A 25699-nucleotide genomic window follows, 5' to 3' on the forward strand; every position below is an offset into this window, starting at 1 on the left:
TGTCAGCCAACATACCACCCCGCTCAATGAAATAATTAATTTTCTCGGCCCATATCAAACTGTGGTTCCATGTTTCTTTTTGCATTTTCTTGTTTTTTTTGAAGACAGTTGTTTTCAATAAACCGGGGTGGTGTCTCTGCATGGTAGTGGTATTTTCATTGCAAAATTTTCAGAATTGGCATGATTTTAGCAGACACATTTCTGTCTTAAAAATAGCTAGGGGTTTCCCTGGTGGCCCAGTGGCTAAGACTGTACACTCTCAGTGCAACAGGCCCAGGTTCCATCCCTGGTTACAGAACTAAGATCACGCATGCCACATCACGCAGACAGAAGAAAGAAAACCTAACAAAAATTTTTTTTTTTAAATACATAACTACATGCTTAGAGAGAAAGAGGGAAGAAGGGGAGTGGGGATGGGGGGAGGAAGAAGGAGAAAGAAAGAATGACACCCCGTGGCCAATTTAGTATATTTAATATATTTCTGTTCTGCAGGGGCTATGGTAAACAAGACAAGATAAAATGCTAGAAGGCATATGGAATGATAACTAAGAAAATGCTGTCTTAGATTTTTTTCAGCCTTTATATAACTAGCATCTGAGCAACTTTTACCCTTATCTTACTCATGAAAGAGAAACTATTTGTCATCAAGTTTTTTCCATTGTTTCTTCACTGCAACATACCACTTTGCTGGACCATGCCCAAAATTCTGAGTCTTTTTGAGATTAGAGATCAAAACATTTTATTATTGAACCATGACCATTTCTTGGCTTGGGGCAGCACTGGCTTCTACAACATCATTTTCCATCTAGATTAAAATAATTAAAATTTAACCATCCAGCATCAGCTTCAAGACTGTAAAATATTTTGACATGCACACATGTTCAGTCGCTTCTGACACTTTTGTGACCCTTTGGACTGTCCCTTGTCAGATTCCTCTGTCCATGGGATTTTCCAGTCTGGAATACTGGAGTTCTTTGCCATTTCCTTCTCCTGGGGATCTTCCAGACCCAGGGATTGAGCTTGTGTCTCCTGCATTGGCAGGCAGATTCTTTATCACTAAGACACCTGGGCTTTCACCAATACACGTTTTTGTGATTTAGTTTTCTAGAGTGGATTTCCTTAGTCTGATTATTTTCATGAGTCATTCTTACCCTTGTACCTCATAAAGCACCTTCACTCCTATTTGCTATCTTAAAATTTACATAATTTTACGATGTTCTCTTCCTTATAAATAAGATTTTTAAAACATGTTAAACAGTTGTTAGCTCCTGGGGGGTAAAAAAAAATCTCCCAAATGTGACGATTCATTTGGGAGAGATGAACACCAGACCAACAACCCAGATCCTACTGTGTTGTTTATAGGTATCAGGTTAAACACATGGAAAAATTTGATCGATGTTTATGTTTGAACTTAAAGGTTAGAGCAAATGAAATTTTAAGAAATTTTTTACTATGAGGAGGAGTTAAATTTTTTCAGTGAAAAAGTCTAGTAGTTTTATATTGTTTACTATGTCCATTTATAAGAAAAACTATCAGAAAATCTAAAACCTTGCTTTATAGTTTGGTTTTCAGATATTTTTATCTTTTTATCTCATTAAAAATATTAACAATGCACTGCAGAAAGTCTGGAAAACATGAAGATAGTTAGACTATTAAAATCACAAGTAATCCAACTCTTTGGTTAAGATTATCACTAACATTGTGATTTATGATCTACAAGGATGTCTTGTATACATACATAAATTTTATATTTTTTGACTTGCTCTTAATATTACTGATGTTTATAACTTTTTTTGTAGAAATAAATCTGTGAAGGGTAATTTTTAATGGCTGCATAGAAATTATCAGAGAGATAATTTCATAGGTAATATCATTCTTTATAAATGTGCACTTTCCTTAATAATTATTACAAATAATACTTTGCTGAACATTCATGTCTGTCTATGCAGATATCTGTTTACGAAGGGGGTCCATCTATTTTGTCATTATTTGACATCACGAATGAGCTTCTCAGGTGGTGCTAGCCTTAAAGAATCCTACTGTCAACAAGAGACTTGGGCTGGATCCCTGGTCCGGAAGATCCCCTGGAGGAGGGCATGGCAACCGCCTCCAGTATTCTTGCCCAGAGAATCTCGTGGACAGAGGAGCCTGGTGAGCTACAGTCCATAGACTTGCAAAGAGTCGGTTATGACTGAAGAAATTTAGCACGTTCGCACACTATATGACAAATAGAATTGTTTCAGCCAAGTTATTAGTATGTTCGGCTTTAAATATTCTGGGCAATTAAAAAACAAAGTTATTCATACTTTAAAGCCTTTTGGTCCATAAGGTCCAATTGTCCTCCAGAATTGTTGAAATGCTTCTTGTACTCACCAGCAGAGTAACAGGAGGCAAAGCACTGAAAAATAATTTCTCTTGGCTAACAGTATTTATTAAGCACCCATTAGGAGAAGTCTAATCCCACTTGAAACATTTTTCAAAATTATTTTCTGAAGAATATTTCTTATTACTCTTACTAGGTAAAACTATTCATCATTCAAAATGGATAATGCCAAGGATTGATTTAAAATTTTCTCTTTCAAAAGTAGGGAAATAATTCTTATGCTAAATTTTAACCTATTTCTATTTCAAGTTATATTTGACCTGGGAAATAATTAAACATAATTAGATGTTATGCTTAGCAATTATAAGAGGAAGAAGAGGAGGAGGAGGAGGAGGAACAACAAAAATCTTTTTGAATTCCCATCTCTGAGAAGCAAGGTGGTTTCCTTGTCATACGTCCCTCAACTGCTTCCATTTCTGCAAAAAAGATACACATTTATGGAAATAGAAATTGCTTCTTCAGGAAAAATTGCAATTAAAAGTCTAGCAAGTTAAGTAAACACAATGCAGACTTAAGGATTATCAAGGATCATCTTGATAAGCAGCAGCTGATAGCAGTGACTAAGATATCAGTGCTGCTCTGCTTCAAAAACACTGTGAACCCACATATGCTGTTGCCTACAAGTTGTCATGTGACATAATAACAAACATCGTGAAAAAATACTGCCATGAGGCTAAGATTGGGAGACTTGACTCTTATAGTCATGCCCATTGTGTTTATATTTCCGTTTTAGGATGTTCCTCTTTGTGCTTGTGTGTGAGGGCGTATATAATTGAGGAGGACAACAACCCACTCCAGTATTCCCGCCTGGAGAATCCCATGGATGGAGGAGCCTGCTAGGCTACAATCGACTGGGTCGCAAAGAGTTAGACATGACTGAGCGACCTCACTTCACTTTGCTTCTATTAATAACGATGCCACAGATATTGTACATGGACCCTCTGGGTTTGAGGGTTTCACCACCAAAAGATTCTACCTCCAATCAAGTGAGTTTTCATGACACCTCTTAACGACCCTTAACCACAAAAGCAACCAAAAATTGTAACTGTTTGCATGTTAAATAGTGCTGGGAACATTTTTAAGTAATAGAACTCCTTGAGAGAAGTGGGTTATTGACAACATTTCTATTAGCATTTGGAAAATACCCAAATTACTAAACCAGACAGTAGTCATAGATGAGCAGATATGGACAGCAGAACATCACTTTTCATTTTCCTCAACATCACTGTTGATTGTCGTCTGTATGACTGTTTCCACCCCATCAGAGGTGGGGGTGGGGTACACGATAAGGTTGTGTTCATGACGTTTTAATTAAAGTATCAGACACTGGAAATGGAAATGGCAACCCTGTCCAGTACTCTTGCCTGGATAATCCTATGGACAGAGGAGCCGGGCAGACTGCAGTCCATGGAATCACAGAGTTGGATGTGACTGTGCGACTTTAAATTTTACTTTCAGACACTGAGGCTTTCTAATCACCTTTTTCTTCTTTTTTTTGGTCTCCTGAAACATGTAAGTAGAAGCTTCTTTTTTGGAATTTCCAGATATGGCTAGCTCTAAAAAAGAAAAGGGAGTCAAATAATCCACCTAAAAGATAAAAATCAAAAAAATATCCATTGCTGAACTTGAAAAAATGAATTTGCTGACATGTGACAAAAACAAAGAAGCGGAAAACCCTATGACCCTGGCAACAACTGCTTAAATTCTTTCACCCATGTTTCTCCAAGATTCACAGATTTTTAGACACTAAAGAAGATACATGTTGAGTGAACAGTATCAGATGTCCTTCAACACTCTCTGCGGTGCCCTGGGGTTCCATCTGTATTTCTCTGCACTCAGAGGCCAGCTGAGAGAGCTAACTGCTCATTGAATTTGTAGTTAAGGTGGTGGGAAAATAATCAGGATCCGCATAGCCTGTCTTCTGGGGCAACACTTGTTAACCAAACGTATTGCCCTTAAGAATGTAATAGTGGATCCAAATAGCATGAAAAGAAACAAATGAATGGGGTAATTCATTTCAACATTTTCTCTATAGCTTTTCTTAGAATTGCCTTAATATACATCCCAGTTCAGTTTCACTGAACTAACACGAAGTACTCTGGGTACCCTGGTTTTCCAATGCTTCTGTCCAAAAATACCAAAATCGCAATGATAAAGTGCAAAATAAATACAATAGACACAGTGAAAAATGACTGAGACTCAGATCCCAAGTCATAATTTACTCAAAGGGACCTGCTGATGTCATAAGCGGGCAAAGTAAAGCCTGAGTTATATTTAGCAGGATTTTTAGAGTCAACTATCACAATTTATCCAACCTGCAGGTATCAATTGTCTTTTCTGCATCTATCCATCTTGAAAATTGGTAACTAAGGAGAAAAAAATTGCTAGGTAACAACAACAACACACTACAAAACAGACTATTCTTTTGAAGGTTCTTATCCTTTGTGAGTGATAAGCAAAAAGTGCTGTATTATGTTCTTCTAAACTAAAATCAAGGCTGTATAAGAACAATTTAAAAAGGATCGAGGAAAGTACTTAAGATAAACATACGCTGGTTTTGTAATCACTTCACATACCATGTGTGTTTTTTATCAGATAGTTTTCTTGACGTGATAAGAAGTTTTATCTTTCATTGTTATTTCTCTAAACTGAAGAAATGTTATTAAATATTGGAGGATATTTTTTCTCCCTAGGCTCTTGTATTATGAAGTGTACAACATAGAAGAATCATCAATTAAGTGGGCTTCATGTTTCAGACCAGAATGTAGACCCTTGCTAGGAATTCCACCAGTGAGAAAGTTCCTCTGCTCTGCACCTCTGCCCCCTCCTAGTTTCAACCTACCCCTAGCCATCACCTCATTACCATGTTTGCTTATTTTGTTGTTGTTTAATCTTTTGGCCATGCCAAGAGGCATGCAAGATCTTAGTTCCTCCATTAGGAATCAAACTCACAGACCCTTCTGTGGAAGCACAGAGGCTTAACCACTGGACCACCACCAAAGACCCTCATTTGATTTTCTAGATTTATTGTCTTGGGGCTTCCCTGATGCGTTTGGATTTTAAGAAGCTGTCTCTGTGCCTTTGTCTCTCCTGCTCCATGCCCCCACCCCACCTCCACCTGCCACCCCCTCCATCCCTCCACCCCCACCAGACACACAATTCCATCTCACCAACAGAGCAGAATTGATCATTGCAATCTAAGTTGTTCTAAGGGAAGCGAGATCTCTGGGATATTTCCCCTTAGAAGATCATGAGTAACCTTTCTCATACCCATTAGTACTGACAGTGGCATTAACAACAAAATCCCTCTTGCCAAGAATGTAAATTCTAGCTCATTCCCTTATTTTGTTTCCTAATCCATAAGCCATCCAATACAAGGTTTTCCAAATACATAAAACCTCAAATACTTTTTCTTGTTGCCGAATAAATGTGGGGGTCTTTCTACTCCAGTATTTTCACAAAAAGGATGTCCTGTGGCAATTATGCTTCATCCATTGCCTTGTTTTCTTTCTGTTGATTCTTCATACATTCTAGAAATAATTCAACAAACGATAGCATTTCCCTTAGCATAAGTCACAGACTCTCAGTGTTAGAGTCTTCCTGGGTTTTTTTCTTACTTTTTTCTATTTTTATTCATTTACTTGGCTGTTCTGGGTCTTAGTTGAGGTACATGGGATCTTTGATCTTCACTGCAGCATGCAGAATCTTGTAGTTGTGGCATGCGGGATCTAATTCCCTGACCAGGAATTGAACCCAGGCCCCTGCATTGGGAATGCAAAGGCTTAGTAACTGGACTACCAGGGAAGTCTCTGAGTTCCTGATAAAAATGAAAGTTTCTCTACACACATCCAGACTACTGAGTTATGGTCACTAGTGAGTGTCTTAGAAGCAACATTTTAAATAAACACCCAAATTTCATCCTTTTGAATGATATATTTGAGACAAAATAATGAGCATATCAAGATCCATGGTTTACTGTTGCTAACACAGTAGATCTTAAAAGTCCTTACCACAAGAAAAAAAAATTTGCAACCATAGATGGTGATAGATGTCAACTGAATTTACTGGGGTAATAATTTCACAAATATACACATAGCAGATCATTATGTGTACACCTAATACACTAATACAACATTATATGTTAATTATATATATTTTTTAAGTGCCTGTTTCCACAGTAATTTCTGATGGACATGACCAACAGCTGTTTCAAAGGACAAACGGTTTAGATCAAAGACCAGAAATCAAAAGGCTATTACAGGCCAATCAATGAAGAAAGCAAATGTTTGGTGTGTCAGCAGAACTATCCTTCCAGGAGGGGAATTTTTTTTTAGAATTGAAGATGTCCTAGATGACTTTTTCTTTAAACCCAGTTGAAATCATAGTTTAAAAAGAAAAGACGTCCTTGGCTTTATTGACTTTTTTTGCAGTCATTCCTGATTCAGTGTAACGAACTAGCATGCTTTTCTCTTGTGGTCATTATTTGTATACAGTTGTGTGTTTGTGGTGGGTGGCAAAGGAAAGAATCTATTAAAGACTTGCATTAGCAGATTAATAACTTTCCATAATGAATGTCAATAAAGTGACATTATCCCCATCATTGTATGTTCCTCTATAGATACCTTGTTGTTGTTGCTGAGCTGTGTCCGACTCTTCTGCGACCCCATGGACTGTAGCCCACCAGGCTCCTCTGTCCAGGCGATTTCCCAGGCAAGAATACTGGAGTGGGTTGCCATTTCCTTCCCGGGGAATCTTCCCCACCCAGGAGTGGATCCATGTCTCTGTGTCTCCTGCATGCCAGGCAGATTCTTTACTGCTGAGCCACCAGGGAAGCCTGTGAAGTTTATGGTATTTAAATATATCATTATTTAGAAAATATAGTATTTTGAATAAAAAATAAATCAAATAAAAGTAAAACATGAAAACTACATTATATTGTAGGCTAGATAATTTGTATAATAATACATCAACAATTTAAGACTATGTGATTTTGCCATGTGTTTACTAAGGCATGATTTATAAAATGAATTTGTCAGTGGAACTAATAAGCCATTGCTTCTTAGTTAGAGTCCTGTATTCAAAACAATTTAATTTGTAATTTAAGTCAATTCCCTTCCTAATTAAAAAAAATCACTGTACATATAAAATGTATGATCTATTATCCAAAAATTTAAACTCACCAGGCAGTTATTAATGCTGAAAATTATCCCCTACTCTTTGAAAAAGTTAACTTAAAATTTCAACTCCAGTTGAGTATTATAACATTCAAGTTTAGGATCATTTGACTTATCTTAGTGACTATTTCCTTCCAAATTAGGATAGGAGTATAGCGAGCGGAAGCTGAACAATGAAGATTGTGGTAAATATTATCCAGTATTATTCTATTGTGGTAAATAGAATCCCATTAAAAAAGGGGAGTCAAGTTTGAGGGTCCATAGTCAGGAAAAATATTCAAGACTTGATGTAGTCTGCTCATATAAACTGCTTCTTCACTGAATCGACTCAGTTCATTCTATTCATTAGACCAGGTAGATTTATCACTGTAGTGATAAATAATGCTATATCCATTGTTAGTTGTAATGATGCCAACAAACTTTACTGTGCTGTCAGTGGCTTAGCACTAGCATAATTCAACTTTAGGATTTATATATATATATCTGTATACAGATGTAACTTTTGCCTCTTTCATGTTTTAAGGCTTCAGTGTATATTAATAATATACTGCCTGTGTCATTCCACAGACAACTCTAACTCAGCACCACAAACTATTTGTCGCTTTCGAAACAGTTCAGTTCATTTCAGTCTCTCAGTCGTGTCCTACTCTTTGTGACCCCATGGACCTCCCTGTCCATCACCAACTCCCAGATTTTACCCAAACTCATGTCCATTGAGTTGGTGATGCCATCCAACCATCTCATCCTCTGTCGTCCCCTTCTCCTCCTGCCTTCAATCTTTCCCAGCATCAGGGTCTTTTCAAATGAGTCAGTTCTTTGAATCAGGTGGCCAAAGTATTGAAGTTTCAGCTTCAACATCAGTCCTACCAATGAACACTCAGGACTGATTTCCCCTAGGATTGACTGGTTGGATCTCCTTGCAGTCCAAGGGACTCTCAAGAGTCTTCTCCAACATCACAGTTCAAAAGCATCAATTCTTCAGCACTCAGCTTTCTTTATGGTCCAACTCTTACATACATACATGACTACTGGAAAAACCATAGCCTTGACCAGATGGACCTTTGTTGACAAAGTAATGTCTCTGCTTTTTAATATGCTGTCCAGGTTGGTCATAGCTTTCCTTCCAAGGAGCAAGCATCTTTTAATTTCATGGCTGCAGTCACCATCTATTTACCATGAAGTGATGGGACTGGATGCCATGATCTTGGTTTTCTGAATGCTGAGCTTTAAGCCAACATTTTCACTCTCCTCTTTCACTTTCATCAAGAGGCTTTTTAGTTCTTCTTCACTTTCTGCCATAAGGGTGGTGTCATCTGCATATCTGAGGTTATTGATATTTTCCCTGGCAGTCTTGATTTCAGCTTGTACTTCCTCCAGCCCAACATTCCACATGATGTACTCTGCATATAAGTTAAATAAGCAGGGTGACAATATACAGCCTTGACGTACTCCTTTTCCTATTTGGAACCAGTCTGTTGGTCCATGTCCAATTCTTACTGTTGCTTCCTCACCTGCATATAGGTTTCTCAAGTGGCAGGTCAGGTGGTCTGGTATTCCCATCTCTTTCAGAATTTTCCACAGTTTATTGTGATCCACACAGTCAAAGGCTTTGGCATAGTCAATAAAGCAGAAATAGATGTTTTTCTGGAACTCTCTTGCTTTTTCAATGGTCCAGCGGATGTTGGCATTTTGATGTCTGGTTCCTCTCCCTTTTCTAAAACCAGCTTGAACATCTGGAAGTTCACGGTTCACGTATTACTGAAGCCTGGCTTGGAGAATTTTGAGCATTTAGTAGCATGTGAGATGAGTGCAATTATGTGGTAGTTTGGGCATTCTTCGGCAGTGCCTTTCTTTGGGATTGGAATGAAAACTGATCTTTTCCAGTCCTGTGGCCACTGAGTTTTCCAAATTTGCTGGCATATTGAGTGCAGCACTTTCACAGCATCATCTTTCAGGATTTGAAGTAGCTCAACTGAAACAAAGGGATAGCAAAGATGCTGGATCAGTGGCAATTCTGGACTAATTTTGTGTGTCAACTGATGAACTCTCAGGATTTGTTTCCTAAACTGACATGAGACCATACATGAAGCTTTTGAGTCTTGGCCATCTCTTATGTAAATTGAAACATGACATATGACTTATGATCTCAAGAGGATGTTTCAGCTTCATGGGAATATTTTGAAATGATAAAGACCCCCATGTTGACTTCAAGATTCTGCTGTTGTCATCTTAAATTTCCAGTTTTTGAGCTCTGCATTTCAGTTTTTTTTTTTTTTTTTTTGCATTTCAGTTTTTACCGGGCCCTGTAAATTATGTAGCCAGTCTGGATAAGACGTCATAAAAAGTGAACAAAACAATATCACATTCAACCATAGTGGAACCCTCAAATAGAATTTCTTGTATTGTCCTCATAAAAGCACTTAGGAAAACACTTAAACACAAGAAATAGGCAAATTATTCATCATTAAACCATATTTCAAGATCTAGCTAAAGAAAATCACCTGCATTTTAAAGTAGTTTATGATTCTTCCACTGAAGGTTGTTAGCAGTAAGCACTTTAGTTTTGAAAAACAGAATCATAATAGCAGGTTTTAGCAGAAAATGTTTTTTGTTTTCCTTTTTTTTCAACCCGTTTTCCATGTGACAATTAAGCCCTAATCTGCTAAGGCTTCTGTAGTATGTAATGGATGAAATTCCTTCCTAAGAGTGTAGAATGGTACTGTAATGACCCTCTTTGGGAGAGCTGAGAAGATAATCACTCAAATCATTTTTGCATATGATAGCTCAGTTGAGGCACCAGGTCAAGATAGTGGGTGACGTCTCTCGAGCCAGAAGTAGCCTCTTAAATAGAAGACAAGATGCGTCTGCATTGCCCCGTTGCTACTTCAGGCATAGCAGCTCCATCACGGAAGCTAAGCGCCTGGCAGCTGAGCGCGCGTGCACCGCAGCTGCTCCCCCATCACCTCGGATGGACCGAGGATCCACCCTGATGGCTGCTTTTCGGCATTCCGCTCTATAAAGACCCCGAGTCCTGTGCGGGTCTCTCTGACTGGTACGGGCTAGGTACCAGGCACAATTCTGCTTTGAGGGAAGAGAGGAGAGGGAGTTTATGACTTCTTCGTTAAGAAGGCAGGAGTCATAAAACAGGACACAGTGACCTGACATAATCATGAAAAATCTCCAGGAAAGAGGAAATCACTTTTTAATCTAGGGGATCTTCCCTGGGCATAGGTGCATCTCAGGGATGACTTGGCAATACCTGAAGACATTGTGATTGCCATCAGCAGGCGAATGGGGCGAGAGAGGGGATGTGGTACCATCGACTAGAGCATGGTGCACAGAGATGCTGCTAAGCGCCTTATGATGCCTAACTAAGCGTCCACAATGAATATCCAGCCCCAAACATCCACAGTGTGCTTCTTGAGAAATCCTGTCTGAGCCTGTCTTTCTCCATAATGACCAGGGGTCTCTCACGTCGTAATGAGATGAAGCCCAAGATTCTGTATCATTTGAAGTGCTTTGGGTGCTACTGAAGTATCTGGGTTTTATTATCTTTAAGCTCTTGGCAGTAGGGCACATCTATAGCTTTCAATCTTTTCAAAACATTTCTATTTATTTATTTATATTGATGATTGGCTGGGCCGGGTCTTCCTGGCTGCACGGGCCTTTCTCTAGTTGTGGCGAGCGGTGGCTTCTCTCTTGCTGCGGAGCGCAGGCTCTTGGCGCAAGGGCTTCAGTAGTTGTGGCACACGGGGCTTAGTGGCTCCTCCGCATGTGGGATCTTCCTGCATCAGGGGTCTCCTGCATTGGCAGGTGAATTCTCTGCCCCTGAGCTCCCAGGGAAGCCCCTAGTTTTCAATCTAAATAAAAGTTTTAAGACTTATCTCTGTTAAACTGCAAATTCTGAAGCTGATTAACATTTGCTGCTGGTTCATTGTTAAAATATCTGGTTCTTTTCACTAAAAGATATTTGTTATTCTGAGGTTGTATTATTTTATTCATAATCTATCTGGTCTATTAGTGGTACTTCCTCTGCAATAGGTTGTCTGGTTTTGTTGTCGTTGCATATACTCTATAGCTATCTTAATTTTTATCACTTGTATTTTTTTGAGTATCTATGGCCATTTCTGGTTTGGGACATCTATAGAGGTGATCAAAGCCCTAAGTACAAATTCTGGCCAGATTGGAGGTGAGAGAGTTTCTGCAGTGAGTTGGCTGTTCACATCGCGTGGCCAAAGTATTGGAGTTTGGGCTCGTAAGGACTCCTTCGTAGAGTTTCGTGATAGATTTTGAGACACACCTATGTCCTTTCTCATGCCTGTAACCATTCTCAAGAGAACTCAAGCCCCTACTCTGGGTTGGTCATGTCCTCCAGAATTGGAGTCTTTACTCACCCCTCCAATCACCTGCTTTCCTACGACCTTGGTCTCCCTTTGTGGCCTTGCCTGTTATTTCAAGAAAACTCTTTCAAATAAGTGTATTTAAGTGTTTTTCTTTGTAAATGCTGTTTTTCTCTGGGGAGGTGATAATTACATGTGATAATTGCGTTCGAAATTCTATGAGACAATTATCCCAAGGCACTCATTGTTTTATATTAAATGACAAAAACTTCATACAAAAAGATTTTTTGATAATGTGCCTTGGAAAACACTGCAGTTGGTATGAACTTCTCAGAGTACCAGGGTGGTTCACTTTTACATGCCCAGCATCTAAACCAGGTTCTAGGATGTGATATAAGATATATGTCACAATCATGTCCATTTTATCAAAAATCTGGAAAATGAAGGGGAATCGTTCTTGGTACAGGATAGAATTGGATTGAAGTCCCAGATGAAGAACTGAACCAGATGTTTGTTCTTGCTAAACTTATTAAATTGCTATAAGATAAAAGGGTAATATTGACTGTAAACATAGAATGCATTAATATACATAAAGTTCTTAGCAAATACAGTGCTTGGTGTTTAATAAATTCTCATCATCTGGTAGTTGTTACTTCTGTAATAATGAGTATTAATTTTATTTAGATGTATATCACATCTATATAAATGTATATCACATTTACAAATCTGATTGTCCATACCCTGCATGAACCCCTGGGCTGGCTTATATGATTCTAGGATCATCTAATCAATCCTGAATGCTACTGCCAACTCCTTCTTTCTTAAAACAACTTTGATCACTTCGGGTTCCTATTCAAAGGCTTTGATGGTGTCATTCCCCATTAAAACTGAACAGCGTTCCTCCGCTCAGCTTCCCTGACTCACCATGACTTGGCTTCATCCTACACATCAGCACGAGTCAAGATCCTTTGGTTACAAAATACAGAAAACACTTGAGAAATTCCAACTAAGGGTGGGAGGAGTAACTATTTTCATAATGCAATAGCCCTTGGGATGAACACAAGATCTAAACCACTGTGCTCAATAAGGACATTGCTGGAATGCAGCTGAGAACAAACCTCCTCTTGTGTTCCAGAGGGAACATGTCCTCTACACCCTGTGCTTGAGAAATCCTTTTGCTCAAGAAGGGCATTGTTCAGCCACCTGCTTCAAGTCAGCTTCCAACAACTAGCTAGTAGCCCCTGCGTCATTTCAGATAGGTCAGGTGGATTTGGACTCGGCCTAGACTTCTGATCCAGTTGGCTGGGGGATGTGGAAGAGTTGGGGAGGTGACAGGTGGAGGACACTGTGCTTCTCAGACAATGATTGCTAATAGAACTTCTACAGGTGTTGGTAAGTTCCCGGAATACGCTGCATTATTCAGCAGAACCTTCCACCATAATCAAGAACCAAACATGCTCCAACCTTCCTCATTGTGTTTGTCCCTGATACTCAAGCTTTAGCAAGCAAGTTACACCTTCCTCTTTGTTTCTGCAAGTTTGTAAGGGTCTTATGAAGAGGCAAATGGAGCACAGATGTATACGGAGTAAGTCGGAAGGTGAGCGAGTGAATAATACCACCAGAATCATGCCACTTTCCATTCACTTTTGTAAAACTTTTTATTTTATGTTGGAGTATAGTTGATGTGAATAGTTGACCCATTGGAAAATATTCTGATGCTGAGAAAGACTGAAGGCAAAAGAAGAAGTGGGTGGCAAAGGATGAGATGTTTAAACAGGGTCACCGACTCAGTGGACATGAATTTGAGCAAACTCCGGGAGAGAATGGAGGACAGAGGAGCCAGGGGTGCTGCCGTCCATGGGGTCGCAGAGAATCAGACGTGACTGAGCGACTGAATAAAAACAGAGTAGTTGATTACTGATATTGTGATGGTGAGGTGGACAGCAGCAGGACTCAGCCATACATATACGTGTACTTACTCTTTTTCAGGTTCTTTATTTTCATTTCTGTGCTTCCACGGATTTTTCTCTGTCTGCTTTACAAAATTTGGCACAAAACGATGTGCTTTATGAAAATGAGGTTCTTTAAGCTGCTCTGCCCTGGACTCCCTGCTGTTTGATGTGTGTTAATTTGCTCTTCTCTGGGCATTACATACCTGAGGGCAGAGATCATGCTTAAACTTCTATTATCTATCATAGAAGATTGTAGTTTATATATAATACACACTTGCTGAACAAATTCAAGCCAAACTAATTTAGAAAAACTTTGTTTTTTCATTTTACACAGAAATAGTGATACAAAAATCATTGGTGAAATCATATTTAAAAAAAAATATTCTCAGTGCTCATAATACAAAAACATTACTCACTGCTCACAAAATAACAACTCAAAAGTATTGTTAGTTTTTTTTTTTTTTTTTTTCTTTTTCTTTTAAAATTTTCTTGGAATTCCCTTGCCATCCAAGGGTTAGGGCTCCACGCTTCCTAATGCAGGGGGCATGAGTTCCATCCCTGGTCAGGGAACTAAGATCCCACAAGCCGTGTCTTGTGGTCAAAAAGAAAAAAAAAAATCTTAATAAAGTGAAACAAGAGAATGGTAATATACAGGGTTAATACAATTACCCTGATGATAACTTCAGTGTTAGTCAAGGCACAAAATGTGAAATTAGGAAGTGACTGAGCTCCTTTTGCTATATCAGCATTAGAACATTTGATAATATGTGTCGTAGTCTTAAATGGCAGCTGTCAATGAAGAAAGAACTCAAGTTACTCTTGTTTACAAATATCTTAACTGTGATTGAAGACAGGGTTTTGAGGTAAGCATTTATCCATCTATAACAGCAGCAGCTCTGTTCTGTGATTTTGTTTTTAGCCACACAGCTAGCTTCCTGATCAGGGGTCAAATCCAAGTCCTTGGCTAAAAGCATGGAATCCCAATCACTGGACCGCCAGGGAGGTCTTCAACACTAGCTTTACTTGTTAACAATTTACTATTTGTTAGGCATCACATTAATTGATCTATTAATAGACCAGCCATAACTATGGAAAGCTTTGAAGGGAAGTGGAAGTGTTAGTTGGCCAGTCATGTCCAACATTTTGCAACCCCATGGACTAGCCTGCTAGACTCCTCTGTCCATGGAATTCTCCAGGAGAGCTTCCCAAACCAGGGATTGAATCCAGGACTCCTGCATTGCAGGCAGATTCTCTACCATCTGAACCACCAGGAAAGCCCCTACTATAAAACTTTACTAATGTTTTACTCCCTGAAACTGAGGCTGAAGTAGTTTGGGTAATTTTCCAAAGGACACAGGCAATCAGTGTGAATTTGCAACTTAATGGTGTTCTAACTCCATGATCTGTGTTAGCTTCAAGCAAAGCAGATGACTGAGGATTCATGATGAAACCAGATAGGTTTTTTTGGTAAAACATAGCTGATTTTGAGTACATTTATCTTTCAGAGCATGAAAGTGAAAATAAAATTATTATGTTGAACCCTTACTAATTTTGAATACAATTTATGGAGAAGATAATAAAGCAAGAATCATTATTTCTTTGACAAATATCAAATGTGGGAAGAAGCTATTTTAAAATTAAGTTCTCCCCTCCTTCTTCTTTTATTGTTCAAAATTTTTATTGAACTTAATGGTTCATAAGACCAGAGATTCTGGATCTTTAGGCGCTTATTATATAATTTTCCTGTAGTTTCTGAGGAATTTTTCATGCAAAAATATGTTTTGAATTTTAACTTTAAATAATTGCAGTGTGCCACATCAAAAATGAGTCATAGCCCATGCTGAGCTCTGTGAAGCAAAGACTCGCCTGCATTGGAGGAAAGCTATATGGTTTTATGATATTATGCTGTCTTCCTTCCCTTTTAATAACTTATGAAGTTAAAAAGTCTACTTTGGCAGGCTGAAAATATTCTTTAATTCATCCCATTTACCTCTGGCCAGTAAGGTATTTCCAGTTTGATTTTTTTTTTGCTTAATCTAAATTTTTTCTCTCTCTACTTGAAGTGGAAAAGAGAAAGTAAGGTCTATGGCTTCAGGGAGGACACGAAACTAAGAGAATAAAGAGGAAAATAGGAGGATATAGCTATCCCCCTATTCTCCTAAGCTTCTCAACTTTGTGGGATTACAAACTTTGTTGAGCATGTCTATGTAGATATTACTAAATACCTAAAAGAAACTTAAATCAACAAGGAAAGAAAAGTCAAAGGTACAGATGCATGGGGGAACATGTAAATTAGATAGTACTTCTCAAATATTAACGTGCAAAAAACCCATCACTCATTACAAGTGTATTTAAAAATCACCGATTTTTCTCTAAGACTCAATGTTTTAAAATCCAGGTACCTTGCTACACTTCTATCATGTTCAACTATCTACTAAGTTTCTATAATCTCAAATGCATCCATGAGCTAGGCAGGTGACATGGAAGTGTGAGGCTGATGTAGGAAGGGAAATCCTACACAGTTTGTATTGTCTAATAGATGGAAGTCTCAGAGAACTGTGGACGTAGCATGCCCTTGCTTTGTCTTTGAGTCTGGGCACGGGCCTTATTTTGATTCTAAGAAAATAGGGCAATGACGGGGAGAGAGGTCTCCCATGGTTATAATACTTGTATGACAGAGATGAGGGCATTCTGCAGCTCTAACGAAGGTCCTTACTCAGTGGTTAATTGAAGGGAGATTATCCTAGGTGTCTCTGACTTAATCAGGTGAGTCCTTCAAAAGTGGGCAAGGGGTCAGAGGCCAAAGAAATGAGACCCACTCTCCTTTCAGCCTCAAAAAAAATCACACTGCATGGTCTAGAGAAAGTCACAGGGCAGACCACGGTGGAGTCTCCAGAAGCTGAGGATCATAGTCCCACAGCCACAAGAAACTCAATTTTGCCAACAGTGAGAAAGAGGACCCCAAGCCTCAGAGGAGACTGCAGCCACAAATGACACCTTGATTGCAGCCTCCTGAAACCAGAGGCTGTAAGCCAACTGAACCACACCCAGACACTGACATGCAGAAATGAGATAATAAATGTTTGCTGTTATAACCACTCAGTTTGTGGTCACTTGTTATTCAGCAGTAGAAAATGAACACAAAAATCATAATATCTGTTTAAGTCGCGTTTTTAAAGCCAAATACGAACCACAGGAACTGTCAAGAAAATGCACACGTATGCATTTTCTGTACCTGTAGATACGGCCTGAGTCTGCACTCTGCAACACTCCTCAAGACCTTGGACTTTGCTATCCATAGGCACGGATTGTTCATAGGTGGGTCAGGGAGAAACCATGGTTTATGTCTTGTAAAACTGTAGCTTTCTCATCTGCCAAATGGAGACCAATCTATTCTGCAGGCTTGTGACGAGTTAAGTGTGTGGGGCAGAGCCCCACGAGCTGAGGATGAGAAGGCTCATCCTAGATCCTGCACCACCGCTGGCCAACAGAGGAGACAGACTGGGGATCGAAGTGGTCCTGGTAACGCCTTCAACTCCCCTTTCCCTCCTCCTCCATCAGCTGCTTCACCAGCATCTGCTGGTGTAAATATATCATGGAAGTGAAGTGAAGTGAAAATGGCTCAGTCATGTCTGACTCTTTGCCAATGGACTATACAATCCATGGAATTCTTCAGGCCGGAATATTGGAGTGGGTAGCCTCTCCTTTCTCCAAGGGATCATCCCAACCCAGGGACTGAACCCAGATCTCCTGCCTTACAGGCGGATTCTTTACCAGCTGAGCCACCAGAGACGCCCAAGAATATTGAAGTGGGTAGCCTATCCCTTCTCCAGCGGATCTTCCTGACCCAGGAAATTGAACCAGGGTCTCCTGCATTGCAGGAGGATTCTTTATGAACTGAGCTATCAGGGAAGCCCCAATATATCATGTATTCAGGGATACATCACCTCAGTGCATCATTTGATGTTCACCCTCCCAGCTTAGACTGCAAGAGGTCAGGGTCGTCTCTTGCACCTTTGGTTCTAATCACCGAAGAATTGTGGTCCAAGGGGAAGTCTTCTCCAAGCACTTTATCCCTCTCCTCTCCTCTGCATCTTCCCACCCCAACTCACTTTCTCTTCATTCTATTTACTCTCTTTTTTCTCGCCTTCTTCTACATATATACATATATACATATAATTTTTAGAGCTGTGTGCTTTCTTTGGCCATGTGGCATGTGGGATCTTAGCTCCCTGACCAGAGATGAAACACACACCCCCTGCATTGGAAGCACAGTCTTAAGGACTGTCAGGGAAGTCCTTAGAACAGGGTGCTTGCCCTTATATTGTAATCAATAAAGGTGGTTTTCCTTTAATTCATTGCTCATGGGGAGTAGTGAGAATTAAACTAAATAATATACATGATGGCTAATTATTACATAGAAAACTCAAATTTTCTTTTCTTCTTTTAACTTTCTATCTAAATGATATATGTTAACTGGTGAAATTAAGAGATAGTCATTAAGGTTTTGTTTTGACAAGGTGCTATAAAGGATCCCTTTTTGGATAGAGACACTTGCTTGGCCTTGTCTGCCATCAAGATCAAAGTTCACTTTTGAACTTTGAAAGTACATTTTTTTTTCCCCAGACTGCATATATTTATGTAGCTGAAAAGTCTAAAACTCGGTTGAAATTAAGAAATGGTTTGTGACTATACAATTATTCTTGTCTTCTTAGAACTATCCTTCATATACATGACTAGATTAACATAAGCCTGGAAAGGCAAGTCATTAGAATCCTACATTATACATTTCTTAGGGTTATAAGAGTTATGGGACTTCTCTGGTGGCTCAGTGGTAAAGAATCCACCTGCATTGCAGGAGACACAGGAAACTCAAGTTCGATTTCTGGATTGGGCAGATCCGCTGGAGAAGGAAGTGGAAACCCATCCCCGTATTCTTGCTTAGGAAATCCCATGGACAGCCTGGTGAGCTGCAGTCCATGGGGTTCTAAAGAGTAGGGTGTGACCGAGGCAACTGAACACATAAGGGTAGTGTCATTATCATAACTTTCCCAAATTATTTCCAAGAGATCTTCAGCCTTTCCATTGCCATCAACATGGACCAGTAGCTTTTTCGTTGCTTTGTTAATATACAAAGTTAGGTATCCATTCTGTAACAAACCTTGCCTGAGCAGCTGTATGTGTCAGACGCTATTCCAGGCGCTAGAGGCGTGGCGCAGGATAAGCTAGTGCCTGGGTCCTTGTGAATAAGCCAAGCCTGTGGAGAGGACTTTCACTATAGGAAATGATTTAAACAACAAGACCCAAGGTATAAATGGCGGCATCTTTATTACCAGGTGGAGAAGCCAGCATGCTAAAGAAAAAGATGGATCAGTATTTTGCATGTGTACTACTTAAGTTTTAAATACGCTGTGCTTCCCTTAGTCGCTCAGGCATGTATAACTCTTTGCGGCCCCATGGTCTGTAGCCTACCAGGTTCCTCTATCCATGGGGATTCTCTAGGCAAGAATATTGGAGTGGATTGCTATGCCCTCCTCCAGGGTATCTTCCCAACCCAGGGATCAAACCCAGGTCTCCCGCATTGCAGACAGATTCTTAACCATCTGAGCCACCAGGGAAGTTTTAAATATTTAGCAATAAACATTGCTAAACATTTTGCACAACTTTGAGACACACATACAATTATATTGTTACTAATAAGTAAAAAGTTCCTATTTAAATTCACCAACTATCTTAGGCAAAGCATCTCTCCCCCCCAGAATAAATTATTTCAAAATGATAGCATGCGATTTTCTGTGTGCCTTAATGGATTTTCTCCAAAAAACTGTCAAGCTAAAGCAACTGTCAGTAGGGTCTTGTGGTTTTCAGGAGAGATCAAAGGAGGCTTTCGTAATGCATAAAACATGTATGTTTATAATATATCATAAACATCCAAATGGTTGTGACTACAACACATTCAGTTCCTTAATAAGGCTATATAGTAGACTTTAAGTTAAACCATTTGCTTTAGTTTTCACTTTTGATTTGAAACATTCTCACTCGGGTTTTGCCAAGCTGAACATTGTTTTTAATCTAACCGGATCCCTTGATTTGTTTCATCCTAATGCCCTTTTCATACCATATTTTGACCTACAGCAAGCCCTCCCTGAATGCCTGAGTACTAAAGAGATTGAAAGATTCTCAATCAATTGACAGGATGCCATCAGCTTCATGGTAATTTTCAATTCTTATGCATGAATCTCATGGCAGACCATAAATATATTTATTAGAAAGATGCAATATACCTTTTTCTTTTTTTTCCCAAAGTAAAATGCATGAATAAATGTAAAGCATATGAGGTCTTGCAGTCAGGAAATTAATGTTCTTTTGTTCTATCAAAACCACACACACAATCCTGACAGAAATTTCTTATGAATTACTAATGGGGGTTTAATCCTGACAAGGCTTTATTTGTTCAAGAGTCGGATCCCAGGTCTGGTTGCTCAAAAAGCCAATTATCAGAAAATACCCTCTGTGGCTGCTGTCATTAGGAGACAGATACTGATGACGGTTTAACTTGGTTTCAGAGGAGCTCTCTGGCCGCAGCTGTTTGCCAGGCAGGCTGAGGACCCTGGAGACGCCCGCTTGCTTACTGACCCTGTGGTAATTGAGGCTATGAAAAGGCTGTTGTTCTCAGACCTCCTGAATGAACGCGTCTCCCAGAGGGACCCGGTAGGACCTTTTGAGAAGGGCAGACCCCCTACACTACTGAACTGCTCAGAACCTCAGCCCTGGGCTGGGCGAGGTCAGGTCAAGAAACAAATGTTAAAGATAGGACCTAGGGAATGCCAGAGAGTAACACATCGGCCCGGAGTCTTGGGCTCTTTGCAGTGTTTTCCGTGCCCTCTCTCACGTACTCTGCACCAAAAATAAGCACCGGGACCGAAATCTGTTAGCGCTTTAACCTGGAAGTCACGTGGAAACCTTCCCTTGCTGACTTTCGGCCACCCCGACGTGAAAAGCAAAGGTGGTGTTTACTGGTTTGGATTCCCCCTGTGCAACAAACTGAACCATCTGCTAGAAGTGTCGGTATTCTAAAAGCTGAGTCAGGCACAAGATCCACATGCCAAGCCATTCCTTTCTCACTAGCAGTGGTCATTACTCTCAGACAAGAATTAACATGGAAGTGGTCAAGGAAAATAAGGATAATTAACCCAATCAAATAAATTGAACCACTTTTGGAAAAGCATCTCCCATCAATTAGTTGTGCTATTACCTGTGATTGAAGCAATAAAACATTTTTTTGAAATTAGTAACAACAATTACAGGAAGGGAGAACTCTTGATAGTGCAGTGGGTCTTAAAGGTCAAGATTCAATAAATATCAATATGTTTGGTGTTTGCTGTTGCTGTTTCAGTTGCTAAGTTGTGTCTGACTCTTTTGCAACCCCGTGGGCTGTAGCCCACCAGGCTCCTCTGTCCCTGGAATTTCCCAGGCAAGAATCCTGAAGTGTGTAGAGAACTTCCTTCTCCAGGAGATCTTACAGGATCAGGGATGGAACCTGAGTCTTCTGCATTGGCAGGCAGATCTTTACCACTGAGCCACCAGCGAGGCCCACGTTTGGCCTTAAGTATGATACAAATGGGGGCGTCCATGATGACTCAGCAGTAAAGAATCCTTCTGCAATGCTAGAGACATGGGTTCGATCCCCGGATGGGGAAGATCCTCTTAGAGAAAGAAGTGGCAACCCACTCCAGTATTCTTGCCTAGAAAACCTCATGGACAGAGGAGCCTGGCAGGCTACAGTCCATGGGGTTGTAAAATAGTCTGCCATGACTTACCGACTAAACCACCATCACCACCACCTGTATATAAATGATGCATATCTAGAGTATGGATAATATTTTTTATTTATTTTTATGCAAGTTAAGAGTAAAAACTTTGTAATCATTATCTGGCAGGTAATTGCTTTATTTTTTAAATTAAAATGTAATTATGTGTCTGTACAGGAAAAAGAGAGAAATAATACTTTTAATAATTCATTGAACATATATGGTGCTTCTATCTTGTCCTAGACAGACTGGTAAGGGCGAAAGATACAGTGACTAGGGAAGACCAGAAAAAGTCAGTGTCATTATGGTACAGTACAAACACTATGAATTTTCTAATTGAACTTAAATATAATGAAATATTAAAAATTAGTTTGTAGTCTTTCATGAGCAAAGTTGATACCAACAATGAATCATTTTTATATAATAAGATGAGTAGCAGACTGTTTTCCAATTCCCTCTTGAAAGAGTTTTTAATCTCTCTGAAAAATTCCCCAACCTATCTGTGGGATTTTTTTTTTAAAAGTAGAAGTCCTAGTCATTACACAAATTTCTAGATTCTCAATGTCTCTTGACACTTCTGAGGTTAAGGAACACATACATTAACTCAGTCACTTTGATCATTTTTATATGTGGCTCACTCAAAAAACTGAATACAATCTAAGAAGGCAAAAATACCATCCCAGACTGTCAGTTCTAACATTTTGAAAATAAGTAAATGTTTATGTGTGTGAGTAGGTGGAGAGGGTAGGTGATGGGTAGGTAGGTAGATAACACTTAATTTCTTGTAATATTGCTTAGAAAAATGTAAGATAGTATAAATCACTATCTTATGTTGTGACTTTTAAATAATATCATGTTCAATATATTTGGACATTTAAAATGTTTTAAGAAAACTAAATATTGTATAGAAACTGTGAAGGGATTACAAACAGTTAATCTAAATTATCATTATTTTTACTGTCTCTCATTCTTGTTTTGTGAAGGTAATTTTAGCCGGCAAATAGATGGGGAAACAGTGGAAACAGTGGCTGACTTTATTTTTCTGGGCTCCAAAATCACTGCAGATGATGACTGCAGGCATGAAATTAAAAGACGCTTACTCCTTGGCAGGAAAGTTATGACCAACCTGGACAGCATATTAAAAAACAGAGACATTACTCTGCCAACAAAGGTCCGTCTAGTCAAGGCTATGGTTTTTCCAGTGGTCATGTATGGATGTGAGAGTTGGACTATAAAGAAAGCTGAGTGCTGAAGAATTGATGCTTTTGAACTGTGGTGTTGGAGAAGACTGTTGAGAGTCCCTTGGACTGCAAGGAGATCCAACAAGTCCATCCTCAAGGAGATCAGTTCTGGGTGTTCATTGGAAGGACTGATGTTGAAGCTGAAACTCCAGTACTTTGGCCACCTGATGCGAAGAGCTGACTCATCTGAAAAGACCTTGATGCTAGGGAAGATTGAAGGCAAGAGGAGAAGGGGATGACAGAGGATGAGATGGTTGGATGGCATCACCGACTCATTGGACATGGGTTTGGGTGGACTCCAAGAGTTGGCGATGGACAGGGAGGCCTGGCGTGCTGCAATTCATGGGATCACAAAGAGTCGGACACGACTGAGCGGCTGAACTGACTGAGCTGAGTTAAGGGATGACTCATTTGCTATTATTTATTATGAAATATTTTCCTATATTTTCATTTGATCATGATTAATATTAAAATTATTAAAATGAAGTACCAACTGAATGATTGTCAATTTAAATGTCAGATCTATAGGAGACTGGAAGACATTTTACTTTTTAAGGAAAAGCGGAAAGTATAATCTTAGGAAGAAGATATTCAAGGGAAACTGTGTTTAAGTTCTCTCTACCAGGTTAATCATCTGAACTTATTAAGATTGCTTATGTAACTCTCTCTTACCTCTGTAAGAAATGGTAACCTTGGATACCATCTTACTTAAAAAGAAAACAAGTAGTTTTAGTATCACAAGTCTTATACAGAGGTCCTTGGAGACTAAATCTTAAATCCGTAGGAATAATGTATTTCACACAATGTCACCCATGGATTACAGATTGAGATGGAGGTGTTAAAACTGACAACTTGATGCTCTTTGCTCCTTTTCTTCAAGACTGCTTTGGCAATTTGGGGTATTTTATAGTTCCATATTCATTGGAAGGACTGATGCCAAAGCTGAAACTCCAATACTTTGACCACCTGATTCGAAGAACCGACTCATTGGAAAAGACCCTGATGCTGGGAAAGATTGAAGGCGGGAGGAGAAGGGGACGGATGGCATCACCGACTCAATGGACATGAGTTTGAGTCAGCTCTGGGAGTTGATGATGGACAGGGAAGCCTGGCGTGCTGCAGCCCATGGGGTCGCAGAGAGTCGGACACAACTGAGCGACTGAACTGAACTGATGGTTCCGTATGAATTGGGGATGACTTGTTCCAGTTTTGTGAGAAATATCATGGATATTTTGTTAGGGATTGTTTTAAATCTGTAGATTGCTCTGTGTAGGATGGCCATTTTAATAATATTAATTCTTTCAATGCAAGAGCACAAGATATATTTCTGTTTCTTGGCATAAGCTTCAATTTCCTTCGTCAATTTTTTATAGTTTACAGAGAATAGGTTTTTCACCTCCTTAAGTCTATTCCTAGATCTTTTATTCTTTTTGGTACAATTTCAAATGCAACTGTTTCCTTGCTTGCTCTTTCTGATAGTTCGTTAAAGTGCATTGAAAAGCAACAGATTTCCATATATTAATCTTGTGCAAATTTACTGAATTCACATATTGGTTTTAATAGCTTTCTGGTGAAGAATTCTGGGTTTTCTACGCTTAGTATCATGTCATCTGCAAAATAATGACAATTTTGCTTCCCCCCATACAATTTGGATGCCTTTTATTTCTTTTCCCTTTTTGATTGCTGTGGCTAAGACTTCTAATATTATGTCAAATAGAAGTGTTAAATGTGAGGCTTCTTGTCTTGTTTCTGATTTTAGAGCCAAGGCTTTCAGCTTTTCACCATTAAGCATGATGTTAGCTGTGGGTTTGTCATAAATGGTCTTTATTATGTTGAAATCTTTTACTTCTATACCAACTTTGATGAAGATTTTTAGCATGAATGGATGTTAAATTTTGTCAAATGAGATAATCATGTGATTTCTATGTCTTGTTACTTGTAGGGTGTATCACACTGATTAATTTGCAGAAACTGAATCATCTTTACATCCCTGGAATAAATTAAAATCCCACTTGATCTTGATGTACAATCCTTTTTATATATTATTGGATTTGGGTTGCTAATGTTTTGTTGAGGATATTTGCATCTATATTTATTAGAAACATTGGCCAAAACATTTTTTAAGTGTCTCTGTCTGGTTTTGGTATGGCTATGGTGACCTCACAGAGTGAATTTAGGGTACTTGCATCCTCTTCCATAATTATAGAGTAGTTTGAGAATGGTAGGTGACAGCTCTACTTGCCATGTTTGACAGAATTCCCCTGTGAAATCCTCTCGTCCTCCACTTTCACTTGCTGGGAAGTTTATTTTTTTTATTCTGCTTTTACAAATTCAATTTCACTGCTAGTGATCATTTTCTGTCCAGACAGCTCCTTTCTGATTCAGTCTCGGGAGGTTACATGTTTCTTAAAATCTGTCCATTTCTTCTAGGTTGTCCAATTTGCTGACTGTTGGACTGCAACTGTATATAGGCTGTGTATACGCTGTCCATGTAACTCTTCATAGAATTCTCTTACGATCTTATTGCATCTGTTATATCGGTTGTTATTTCTCCCCTTTCATTTCTTATTTTACTTGTGCCCCGTCTTTTTTCCTCTTTCTTGATGAACCTGGCTAAAGTTTTATCAGCTCTGTTTATCTTTTTCTTTGTCGAATTCCTTTCATAGCTGTTTCACCTCTTCCAAGCGAGCGGGCTCCCTACTTCTAGCACCGGTACCGGCAGCGCAGACGGGAGCCGCTCCGGGGCAGGAAGGCCGGTGCAGGCCCCGGGTGGGCCTGGGCTCAGACTGCAGAGGTGC

The sequence above is a fragment of the Muntiacus reevesi genome, chromosome 11 (genome assembly GCF_963930625.1).
Source record: "Muntiacus reevesi chromosome 11, mMunRee1.1, whole genome shotgun sequence".
NCBI classification, from domain to species: domain Eukaryota; kingdom Metazoa; phylum Chordata; class Mammalia; order Artiodactyla; family Cervidae; genus Muntiacus; species Muntiacus reevesi.